Source organism: Molothrus aeneus, chromosome 3 (assembly GCF_037042795.1).
Source record: "Molothrus aeneus isolate 106 chromosome 3, BPBGC_Maene_1.0, whole genome shotgun sequence".
Taxonomy (NCBI): domain Eukaryota; kingdom Metazoa; phylum Chordata; class Aves; order Passeriformes; family Icteridae; genus Molothrus; species Molothrus aeneus.
Window position 1 is genome coordinate 106,093,335 of NC_089648.1, and position 13,678 is coordinate 106,107,012.

Below are 13,678 nucleotides of genomic sequence, written 5' to 3' on the forward strand. Positions count from 1 at the left end.
TCTGCATGTTGTCAACATCAGTTAACCTGTGCTTCATGTGGCTGCTCTCCCCTCCTCATTTTTCCTGACTTGAAATTTAATAGGATATTTTTTTATCCCTGAAGTAAGACATTAAAAAAAAATTGACTTGTACCTGAAAAAGAACAGATGCCTGCAGATACACTTCCATTCTGACAGTGAAATATTGCCTGATGGCTTTTCTAAGGTGTTTTGCCTCTCCCTTGCATAATTCCCACTGTGATTCCAAAAACGCTGTCAAGACAGACTCAAAAGCCTCAAAAACTTCAAGAGCTTTTTGGTTTGATTCGGGTTTTTTTCCAGTAGGTACTGCAGTATGTAGCTCATCTACTCCTGTATTCTCCTACAGCTGAATTCAAGTTCACTGCCCTTCAGCAGTTCTTCCACCCATTTCATCCTTCAGGAAAAAAGAGTATATCTGCCCTTCACCAAAACATCACCTGTACTCTCTTTTCCTGCAGAAATAAGTTACTGTGGCTCCAGGATCATTTGGGGCTCCAAACACCCCAGTCCTAAACTTCCTGCTGCCCTGCAGAAGCCATAAATTTGAAAGCTTCAGGCAGATATTCTCCACCTTCTCACACTTAATTAGGATGTACTGAACCTGCAATAAAAATGAAAATGGAAAGGGCTTTAGGGACTCTGTTTCAATGACGTTTTTGGTCCACATTTTCCTGCTCTGTTGGGCAACAAATCAACCTTTTCCTTAGCCACCATCTCCCTTAGCAGGTGTGGCTAAAGAATGATTTGTTTCTGTTCCTTGTGTCTCCTGATGGTCAAGTTGACTCTTTTCATGCAGGAGAGTAACAAGCAACTGAAATGACGGTGACACAGGTGCTGATGTGATCAGGCTTCAAAATGCTGAGCCACAGGTGCAGCTTCCTCATTTCCTGGTGATGTATTAAAAATGCCTCCTCTGGTCTATTCCTGCAGACAGCTGTTTTCAGATGGATTTTCTCATAATTGCACTTTCCAGGGCACATTGCTTCTCATTCTGTTCTAATCCTTCTATTTTGGTCTGCCCAGTGTATGAAACCTCAAATTGAACACTTTCAGGCTGCCACAAAGGTTAAAAAACCTATTTACCACAAAATTAGACTCTGACTTGCAGGAGATGCCAAACTCCTCCGGATTCAACGAGACTCCAGTCCTGATTAGGACCTCTGAGAACATCCATACTCCTAATCAAGACCTCTTAAGAGTGGGTAATTTTGTCTCAGCAAGGCTATTTTACACTTCTCTGCTGGCACAACAGAGCCCAAAACCTGGGGTAATTGCCACCTAGGCATTTCTAGGGGGCACAAAATCTCCATAAACAACTCTAGCACTTTGCCTGGATGCTCCCAACACTGTGGTACAGAGCTGCTTTCTTTATCCCTTTCACTCCTTGGGCATTTGGAGGCAGCTCCCAATGGGCAGAGAAATGCTTTCACCACCAAACCACCCAAACATCTGTGAAGTGAGCCTGGCTCAGGGCCAGCTGTGGCTCACCAGCCCCAAGGGGAGCTGACATGTCAGAGCAAAGTGGGGAGCACTGGAGGAGTTAATATCTCATCTTTAGTATCTCCTGAGCATAGCTCTGCCTTTGGGTCATCGACTTTGTGACTTTCTTTGCACCAAAAGAAGAAAAAATAAAAGAAGGACATGCAGAAACACAAACATGTGAAAAGTACACTTTTAATAGCCTCTCCTGAGCAGAATCAACTGAACTCAGATGCAAAACTACTTTCTGCCAAACTGCATGAAAGTATCGTAAGATCACATTTTATCTCTCTTCTAGATTTATTGTAGTGGTGCCCTCTCACACTTCCACTCCAAAAGGTATTTCCATTATAACCCTCCTCCCTTTTTCAAAGAATTTAACTCATCTCCATATGTGCATGGTGCTGTAGCTTGGCAATAAAGTCCTTAGTCCAGTTGTGGGGTTTTTTTAAGAGGTTAAAATGTGTTCTGCAGTTTTTGATTTACAGACACATAAAAACTCTAAAATTTACACTTTTAAGAGCTAGGAGGTGCACCTGAAAAACAGAAATGATTGAAGCCAGGGGGAAAATGAACTATTCCAGATTTTAATCCTAGAGTCATTTACTTGAAAGGCAAAATACGTTTTTCTCAGACCTCATCTCCTGGGCATCTACTTTTCAAATATGGCAAAGGCTCAATGTATTCCACTTGCAATAAAGTTGCTGGAGGGGAATAGAAGAGAAATAGAGAATTTTGCCTGTGATATGTGGTATCAGGGAGCAATTATGATATTTGTAGTTATGACTCAAAGGGTTACAAGGCATGGCCAGAGGAGCCAGTACCACATCACCAGACACAGACAACAGTAAAATGGTGCGCTGGCAAAGCTGGCACCGCATCCAAAAGGTAACAACTTCTGAGAAGCAGAGCCCATGGTGGCTGATCCCTTAGAAATACAGCTTCTAAAAACTGTCCCCACACCCACATAAGGCAGCTTTCTGCACATGTTCTGAGCCCAGTCTAATGTTTCAGATAGCCATGATAAAAAGTCAGTTCAATTTTGCTGAGAAGTAAAATCTGCCACACACCAGTACCCAGGACACTCCAAAGAGGGCTGTCGGTGTCTCGAAGGAAAGAACAGCCCACCTCTGCTCTCCTGCATTATTGCCTGACTCCACAGCCCTAACTGTTGAAACAAACAGGTGTAACATCTTAAAAATCTAGTTTGCAGCAAAAAGGAACAAGACTGCTGACAAAGGACCTAACATATTCCTGCACTGGCTGTTGGAAAATATCTTGCAAAATTTCATAACTCAGTTGATGCCTTGTGTATTCAGAAAAGGAGGCCACCAGCAGCATCTTTTACAGCATCCTGCTGGTAAGTTAGGGAGGGTAGCACAGGAGACCTGCTGGTCAGATGTTCAAGGCCAGGACAAACTGCTGGTCTCATTTACTACCTCACTCTTATATAGGTAAATAAATGTACTACACTGCACTGCATATCTCCTGCCTCAGTGGCAGAACCCAAACTCTGCACTGGGCTGAGTACAGGTTTTGTTTTGTTTGCCAGTCAGTGTCATCACCCCACCACTGCCCCTGTCTTGCTCTTTTTCTCTCTCTTTTACCATAAAACATGCAGTGAAACTGTCTTTTGGCTGTTTCAAGAGCCATGGCAAAAAATGAATACTTTACCAGAGGTGTCTGCTTTAATACTGAAATATAGAATTTACCTCATGTGCTTGGAAGCGATCCAAAAAAGAGAAGCAAGAACTACACACTCAAATTAAATAAGTTCAAAAGCTAGATCACTGAAGCAAGCCAAAATGTAGCAAAACAAAAATGGGTCAAGTTACTGTTTATAGCCTTTATAATTGTTTTTTGTTTGAAAAAAAAATTGACTGTTTCATTGTGTTTCTTTTCAACACATTGCCTGACAAACCTGACATATTTTTAAATGAAAGTAAGCAAATATTTTAGATTTCCCTTGACATTACATTGCTATATATTCTAGAAAATATTTAGCTTATTGAGACCTAAAACAATTGAACAAGGAAGTGCAAAAAATGGAAGGGACACAATTTTCTTTTTTAAGGTGATTCATAAACATCTTGGTAACTGCTGATCCAGATATTCCATTATGAACTTCAGACAAATTCACGATGAAACTTCCCCAGGCTGTTCTGTGATGAGTGAGGAAATAGGGAAAAGGAAATAAACAAAGGTGCAGCTTTCTGATAATCCATTAAACCAATAACATACACTGCTTTTAAAAAATGAGCTTCATTTGCTGTGATTTGGTTACATTTTCTCTTTATATGTAAATGCTTTTTAGATGTATTAGTCTCACTACTTATCTCCTGCAGCTGCAAAGGTTTTGTTTTTCTCACTTGATGGTGAGTAAAATTATCCCCTAATATATGCCCTAATGTTAGGACATGGGACTGTATGTCATTTAAGACAATTCTAGAAAATAAAGTGCCATGGCATTGAAGTGCAAAACAGTAGCACTTGTTTTTTGCCGTTTCAGTTTTCAAAACATAAAATTATTTGAAAACAGAATAATTCAAAACTGAGTCAGGAAATTCAGTATTGTGGGCTGTGCTTGTTCCACCACACAAGCTCAGTTGTGAGCAGGGACATTTACTCCAGAGCAATGAATCCTGCAATAACATTTACTTTCCCTCATAAATTGTCACACTTCAAACCATTAAAAAAAAAAAAAAAAAAAAAACAACATTTCTGTGTTCTCTTTAATCAAAACCAGTTCTATAAAAGCAGAACACAGGTTTAAAGAAGGCCCTAGACATACATTACCGTGACACCATAAAGCACAGAGGGCATGGGGTGTGCTACACTGACATTGTTCCTGAGCTGGAGAGACCTGCAATGCAGTAAATGTTTGATAGGAAATGAAAGGCTAGGAAGGTTTACATTTCCTTTGCATGTACCCAAAGCATTTCATATTTCAATGTACTTATATAAACATGCCCTTGTTTCAGGCTTTTAGTGGGAAAAAAACAAGTGCAGTTTACTACTAAATGACTGCTATCTGCAAGTGGCAATTCCAGCTAGCAGCCTGTAATTTGTCAGGGACAGATAACAGAATGCTGTTATCCTGCACCTGGTTAATCCCAACCCAGTTTATCTTGTGTGCACGTCTGCACAGCCCAGCAACGTGAGCAGTAACAAATCTCATGGCATATGCACAGATCCTCCTGCCTTGTTCATCACACTTTATTGTCTTTTTTAAGCTGCATGTCAAGTGTTCTTCCAAGGTTTGCTAACTATAGAACACACATTTGAAGTCCAGGACAACTGGAACTTTATGAGAATCTCCACTCTCATTCAGCTGTTTTGAGAGAGGTAATGAGAGAGGAAGAGAGATTTTTCTAAACAAATGAGTTTTCACATTGGAAATAGTCTATGTTCTAATGCACCATGGCAGAACATTAAAGTGTGCTGTGCAGGCCTTTAAAAGAGAGAATATTACCATTTGCAGTTAGTCACCATCCATAGCCCATTATTTGAAGGAAAATATTATCCACTAATGGCAGCACAGAGGAAATTGCTCCCTTGATAGAAATGGTTTACAAGTAGGAAACAACTTTGGAATGGAGATTTGCTAATAGCTTTACCTTGTCTTCACAACATTTTTTATTCTTCTTTGCCTTTACTGCAAAGATGACCCCTTAATAGAATAGAGCCTCTATCAGAGAATATTAGTTATTCATGTAGCTTCTGTGAGCTGTGGAAATAAATTATTGCAAGTTGAAAATGTTTCTCAAAGACCATAAAAAGCACCCCTTTTATGTTGCTCCATTAGGTACAATCATTTTATTAATTTCCAGCTTTATATTTCTCTGTTAGTATCTCGTTCACTTGTCCTGAGGACAAGATGTAATTTGTCTTATCAAAATCATCTAGCCCAGTCTGAGGTCAAGTTTAACTAGGAAAGTAACTGGTAATTATGCAGATCATCTTTAGTAAATTTAAGTGAAGACAAATACTACACAAAATTGCAGGTATCCAACATAAAACCTGGATGCTGCATCTCCCATTCCATCAGCTGACATTGTAAAATGCACACATTTTTCCAAGTAAGATTTAACCATGTAATTCTCTTACACACTACAGAATGTGAATTAATGCCTTTTTTTCCATATTGTCTTTCATCTGACAATCTCAAGTGACTTTTCAGGTATTAAGGTATTTAAAAACTTGGTTAACATGCTATCAAATTAGGGGTTTTTTCTCTGATTTTAATCCATTTGGGTTTCTGTTCCCTGTATGGCTGGAACCCAGACATGGGGGATTTTATGGAAGTCTGTTCAGAGGATTGTTCTCACAACTAGTTTTGAGCTGCTAACAGACATAATGACCTTCACGGTCTGTTGATATTTACAGAGTGAATCCCTTTATGATTGCCACCCCTGGTACTTTTCCTCAGGAGTTTGAAGGGGCTGGAGAAAATTGGCAGACAAAAGTAGTTGTTTATGTCTCAAGCCTCTGATTTCTGTCTGTCAGAGAGCAAGTGGTCAGCTTAAGAAGCAGAGATCAAGAGAGACACTGCTTACCATGAGAATCATGGGAGCTGATGTGGGAATCTGATCAAGCAGCAAGCTTTTTATACCTCTAGCTGCCCCAAGGAAAAGAGAAATATTGATATTTTCCCTGTAAGACGAGCAATATGCTTAATTGACACTCAGCTTGTGGTTATTTAGATCAGAATATCGAACAGTCTGGACAGGTGCCTGCTGTCCTCAGGAGGCTGAGTTGCCAGCTTACATTCCACTGAGTAGCCTCTTGAGTATTCAGAGAAAAGTTTGCAGGTTCAAGCCTCACAAACATCAGACCACGACATTCTTCATGATTACATAAAGTGGCACATATTCGGCCGACTCTATGCAGATGTTAGCCAACAGCAGAAATTAAAAACGAGCTAGCCAGCCTGAGCATCCCTCCTGGCCAGGAGCACAAGTAGGCACAGCCCTCCCCTCACATTGCAAGCCCATGTCTCCAGAAGGCAGCACTTTTAGTCAGCTCAGGGCTGAACTCAAATGGATCAGTTCTTGAGGGGAAAGAACAAGCTAATCACCCACGAGCATCAGGAAGAGCAACATCCTGAGCCCTTCCAATAAATTCTCTCCACCTAGTAAGAACAGGCTGTTAGCTGTCTGCATAAGTTATCTCTACAATCTGTAAAAGAAGTAGATTCTACCTGTCCAGCCTCCCCTCCAGAAATATTATAGGAGTGGGACATAACTCAGCTGCTGCAGATTAGAAGTGTAATTCAGATGCCCAAGTACTTTACAGGTGAATTAACTCTGTGTTTGAATTTTGTCTATTAAGCATTTCACTGAAAGGGAATGAGAAAGTTGTATAATTTATTATTTAATATTTTCAATAGACCTCACTATCATACTCAAAAGCAAATAGTTTTCTTGAGATGCATATGTAGATGGGAGTCATAAAAAGGCTATACCAAAAGGTTTTATGGTGCTGCAGATGCAATAAGAAGATTGTTTTATAAAAATGTTTTCCGTGTAGTAGCTCATTTAAAGACTGGAGGGTCCTTTATTCATCATCACAAAAATGTACAAGACAAATTCAGGTTTTTTAATGACTGTGGAGAACATGCCTTACTCAGGCTTCCAAATTTTGGTTCTACTCTTTTCTTACCTCTCCTCACAATCTGACACCCACCCATTTCCTAAGTAAAAGTTAATTTATCTCACATCCCTCACAAAACTTGAATCAAAATTACATATCCCTTTATGCTTTTCTTTGGAACATCATCGTTGCAAGCTACCTGTCATGTCAATTCTCATTATTTGTTAGCAGATTGTTTAGTAGCATCACATTGGGTTTCATCAAGGGATGTGCAATTTTGAGATGGTGTTTAAAAACATTAAAATCACAGCGCCCAGCTACCATCACTACCCAAAACATGAGCAGCCTTTTCAAGCATCAGAATTCAGGCATTAAACACCACCAGCCCAGAAACATTTCCACCTGCTTTTTGCACTGGCTTGGGCATCATTCTCCGCTCAAGATGTGATTACTGTCTCTCAGTCTCCCAAACCCCTTAAGGAGACAGAGCCATTAGAGGTGCCAGCTCAATACAATGTGCTGCTAGAAAATCAAGCACATACTTGGCTTCACAAAGCCATGCAACAATAATAGCTTTTTTTTTTCCCCCCTTTTCTGTTATTTGACCCAAGCATTCTTAACTACAAAACACTCTGATCTGTAACCTAAAATCCTGAGAAGGTCTCCTATTTCAGGGACAAAAGCTGATATCATCAGGCCTGAATTATTAGATTGCTTCAACAGTTTCTTTGTCACCAGGCACATAACTTTACACACCAGAATGCTGCCAGCAGGACTGTTGGAGGCCAGCTTGCTCTGTGTCTGGATGCTACTGCAATGCCACAGCAGCTGTTTGAGAGAGAAAGGAAACCAGCAATCCCAGCCTCAAGAGCCCAGTTCTGCACAGGGGCACTGGAGGACTGGGGAGCAGCAGGGAACAGGGGAAAAAATTCCACAGACTGAAGTTCAATCAAGGGACACTGTAGGATACCAGCAGTTGGCAACAGAAGCAATCATCAGATGGGATGGGGAAAATGCACAGATAATTGATTGGAACAACATTTGGACCCAGATAACCCTCCAGCTCTCAACTAATACTTATAGGAGTTGTCAAAGGAGAAATTGAGCTACCAATAATGATTATATCACTTTTCATCCTGTAAGATCTTTGGATGCTTTTCAGGCTGCAGGATTGCTCATTCACTGATGAATTACAGCCAGCTACAACAGCCATTTGGAAGCACTATACAATAGCTATTATAAAGGAAATGAAGAATAAACTTCTTCTATTGATCCAGCAATAGGAATCTTCAATAGACAGAATGTAATTACCTGAGGTAGAGGAAGGTTACAAAATGGCAGTAAGCAGGAGTATTAAAAAAGCAGGAACAAAGCCTTGAAGCAGCAAAGAAATCTCTGTGAGAAGTTACATAGGACAGAGGACTCAACAACAAGCTTTAATACAGCATCAGGGAGCAAGGGAAAAGGGAACCTCAGCCCCACCCAATTATCCCACCCTCCTTCCCCCACAAACACAGCATCCTTTCCAGCCAAAACCATCACTCCCTATGGTCTCATCACTGGAGTAAACAGTGACTTTATATGCAAATATAATTAACTTGGTCTGAAAAAAACAGAGTGAGAAAGGAAGATAAAGAAGGAATCTTTCCAAAACAGTCTCCTTCACAATGCCTGTGGGGAATTAGGCTACTTACAGCCTTGTTGGGTGGCAGTCCTCCCTCCTTCTCTGGATCCAGCAGGAGCCCTGGCTTTGCTTACAGAACAACAGTGCACGCAGAAACAACCACACAATGCATCTCCTGGCACTGTGATTGTCATTTCAGAATGTGTGTTTTGTTCCAAGACAGAGGAACCAAAAGTCCTAGAAACTCTCACTCCACAGCTTGAGGGTCCACAAAAAAAAAAAAAAAGAAGCATTATATATTCAGGTATTTCCTGCTCAGGTTCTGCAGTACAGCTTTGTTGTCTGTAATTATCAGCTCCTGCAGAGGGCAGTTACTTTCTTCTGGGACAAGGTTTTCATGTTTTCACACAAAACATGGCTGCTTCAGAGCACTATGGAGAAGGGGAGCAGCAAATCTCACCCTCCACATAAACATCATCATTTTCTGAAATCACATGTTACTTGTGCAAAATTACTGTTTTCTGCGTCAAGGACTGCCTGATGCATACAGGAAAAGAGAAGAGCAAGGGTGGATCTAAAATTTTCCTATAAAATTAATGAGCTCAAAACTGTCTTCTTTTAGAGCAACTCCCTTCTCCTTAGCACTCAAACCCTCAGATCTTCCTGTCCTTTCTGATGTCTTCCCACCCTGCCATCAACCTCAGGGTTGTTTTTCTAGCAATGTGTTGAATTTTTTTCATTAATTCAGAATTTAAAAACAAAGTACATGAGACTTGAATGAGTTGATTGGTTTGGTTTCATTTACTTTTAAGATTATCCAAAACATCTCCAGCTTTGTGAAAGTAAGGCATGTACCCATTGACCCAACAGCCATATATCAGCAGGAGAAACAAATACCAGCTGCAGATCACACTTTGATTTGACCCCTAGACATCTGAAGGCACCTTATTTATTTGAATGGCAAAATATTGAGAAATATCAAAAGAAATATGAAGTCATTACAAATGACAAAACTCAGAAAATGCATAAAAAGACACTCCATGACAAAATGTAACAGTTTACACACCACTCAGGGTTGGACAGGGGTTTGAGTAGGAACATGCATACCATCTTCCACTCATACAGAGGAGAGGAGCATAGTAGTCACTGGACTTCTTTACAGCTTCTAACATTAATCTAACAAAATCCATCTGTATAGAAAAGTCCATTTTAAAGAGACTTGTTGAACAGCCTGCTAGCATTTTCTACAGTTTGCAGCATATCAGATCAGCAGAGTCAATCTAAAAGAAAAAAAGCTTTCATCTTCTACTTGTCAGGAAACTGGCTGCATCACAGGTACATTTAATCCATAGTTGATAGACTTTGTAATATTCTGCAGGCATTCCAGTAAATGTTAATTGTCATGCTGTGGCATGATGCATTTATACAACCTGATGACTTCATTGATTTAAATGGCCTCTGGAAGATATCCAGGCTTGCATCCTTGCCTAGTCTCATATTTGCCAAAACCCTATTTAAAAACCATTAAGTCCTGTGAGAAGGATATTATCATTAAGAAATTATTTTAATTCAATACCATTTAAGCCTAGAGTAATAGCTAATAACAGCAGTCAATGCTTAAAAGAATGTCTGTAGTGCTTTGAAGATAGACAGTGTTCCTTAGTATTTATACCAAAGAAGAAAGCTGATTTTGAGTAAACACTATCTCTTTCAAGGGGAGGGAGAAGGAATAAAGCAAGCTATTATGTGTCAGTCTGTAAATAAATAGCTTTTGTGCTACTTGAAAAGGCTCAGGCACTAATAAGATTGACATCTGAACCAGAAGATTTCAAGTGCTTTGGTGCTATTAGGTCCTAATCTATTTCTCTGAATGCTTTTGTGAAAATGGGCATCTTCATCAGACAAGCAAAGTGGCAAAAATCATGTCTTATCAAGGCAGCTTTTTGAGAGCTTGCCAAATTACAGAAAAGGATACAAAATTAATTATGGCTTTGTTTTAATTAACTCGGGTAAGCTACAAACTAGTCTTGGGATTTTTTTCCTCATAATTATATTTACAGTTACCATGCTTCAGTGACCAGAGGTGGATAAATCTCACAGGTGAACAGTTCTCCCATCCAACAGTCAAAGCTGTTAATGTGTTGATTCATTTCCACCCTAGAGAGTGGAGGTTGTTGGGAGCTCAGAAGGGTAGAAAAACAACCCTTAGTTATATCACCAGTGTGATGCTGCAGCATCTAAACCAAAAGTTATTCTAGCACCTATTAACAAGAATTTAATTTGCTAGATAGCAAATGAGTTTTTCAAGAAAGCCTGAGACTGCTTTCTTAAAAAAAAAACATCCAGGACCCTTGGTTCAGTGCTCTGCCTTCCCCACTGAGAGCAAGACTGAGCATCAAGCCCAGAGTGTCCCTACCTGTGTCCCTAAGGAGAAGGTGAGCAATTTTCATTTAGGATGAGGGGCAGATTTAGAGATGTTGGTGCTAAAATCTCACAGGACAAAAGGGCATAACCCATTAGCATCACCAAAAAAAGCACTGAGCACTTCTGCTGTGAACCCACTACTTTTGTGTGGTCTGTATTTGAGTGTCAGGTCTGTGATCAGCCTCAGTTTGACCCATGGTTGTCAAGTGATGCTCTAAAGTTGTCTGCCCTTTCCTGAAGGGTCCTTTCTGGCTTTGCTATGTGGCAAGGACATGAGAGCAGAGCTGCCTGCCTGTCAGGGCCATAGACAAGTGGGTGTGAGGCTGAGACAGGGCCTGGATAACTCCACACACTGGGGGGCAGTGGAAACGCTCTACTGCTTTTCACGCCCTGAGCTGTTCTCTAGCAGCAGCATTATGTTAAAAAATACAGACTGAAGGCAATTCTGATTAGCCTCAAGGAGTTATCTTCCTCCAGGCTCAGCTATGCCAGAAAAAGGGGAACCATCATATCTGCTGATCACCTTTCTCTCTCCCTGGAGGCCACTGTCCCTATCAGTCTGGAGGTGGAGAAACCTGTCCAAACACTCTCATCATGTTCCAAGCCAAGCCATTTGAATTAGCTCCCATAACACCAGAGATGGTTTGTTCCTGAAGAAGCAAGAGCAAAAGCTTGCACACAATTCCCCATAGCCTGACTAACACGGGAAGCAACCTCTTCTGTGAGCTCAGATGAAAGATGTGCATAGCCTACACTGCTGGTTTCTTATGTCACAAACTTCTTATTTTCATGATCAGATCCTCCAGATCTCTCCCACATGATGCCACAAAACAGTTTGTACAAACAGGTTACCCACCTCCAGATAATTTGGCCAGTTGCCCTCAAGTTTCACTATGTTTCAGGAGTGCAGTAAAAAAAAAAAGTTCAGCTAAAGAGGAAGAAGAGTAGCAGCAATGAGATGACATCTCTCTGTCAGAGTCTTTCTGAATCCATCAGGAACTAGCCAAGACAGAGGGACCTCAGGATTTAAACAAATGTTTGCTTGTCAGATGCTGTTATGAAGCTCTGGGTTCTGCTGAGAGGCGTCTCTTGGAAGAAGTGTTTGCTTCTTGGGAAGTAAATAAAGCAGGGAGATCCCCTTCAGAAACTGAGAGGGAAGGAGAGCCCTTATTTTGTGAGCTGCTGTGGGCTGCATGAATCTGCTGCAGATTCTGCTCTTCACCCCATGGGACCCTGGCTGCCTGTGCTAAATGCTGCCTGCAGGAATGTTTGCTTTCAGGTATGTGTTTGCTCAGGGTGACTTTCAGCAGATAAGTACTATGAAAAATCCTCTTACCTGGAGGTGCTAATAGCAAATGTCTTTCTGGATCATGACGTGAAATCAGGATGAGAAAAGTGACATTGAAATGGCACAGAAAATGATAGTTATGAATCAGTAGGAAGACAAACAGCAGTTCTGCTGGTACATGTGGTACACCAAAAGCTCTGTCAACAACTGACCTCTTCAAGTTTTCAGGAATGATGTCTGATTGCACCATTCACCACCAAGAGCAGTGAGGGGAGTCAGTTGTCAAGCACCATTTCTTTATTATAATTTTCCATAGATCCAAATGCTCTTTGAAGACATTGGAGATTAAGAAATAGAAATAATTGGTCTGTCCCATCAGTCTGCAAAGATTAACAGAATCATGTCCTTGGTGAAGCCTTGCCATGGGAAGTTAACATGAATGCAGCAGAAAGGAAGATGTCCAAAGGACTCTTCCAGATCCCATCTACAGCTGCATCCTCTGGGTGTCAAAACATGAGAAAAAGAGGAGAACTTGTCCTATAAAAGTTGAGCCTGTTTTAATATATTTCAATTAGAGGTATGAAAGGAACTGAAATTGGCAGTGTATTTAACCAAAAGTTAGAAGAAAAAAAACAATAGAGAAGTCTCCAATCTTTCTTTTGATACCATTCTACTCTGATGACCAATCACCTCAGAGGCCATTCCCACAATACTTCCATGAGCTGCAAAGTGAAGCTAAATTACATGCCCAGGCTTCTTTAGGAAGTCTGATGTAGAGGAAAAAAAAAAAAAAAAGAGAAATATTAAAAAAGAAAAGCCAACAAGATCATCCAAATCCCAGACTAGTCTCCCAAGCACTGGAGCATCTTTCCTCTGCCAACTATTTATCAGACCACTTCACGATTCATTGCCTTCCAAATGGCTTTTCACTGAGGAACAGGGAGTTGCAAAAGGCTTTGTAGATTGAACTAGAAAGGTCCTCAGAAGGTGAACTAGGAATGATTTCAGATACAGAAAGAAAAATGCTGCCTTGAAAGAGGTCAGAGAAACAGATGCCCATCACTTCACTGCTGTTGCAAAGCTGATATGCTGAACATTTAGCCTCAAACATGAACAGAGGAGCCTCCTTTCCCACCTCTCTGCTCTTGTAGCCTATTATTTAAGTGTCATTTGGGAATTTTTCAGCTCTTTCATCTCTCACAACAGTTTCTCAGAGCTCTTCTACAGTCCCAGGGCAGACTCTGAAATAA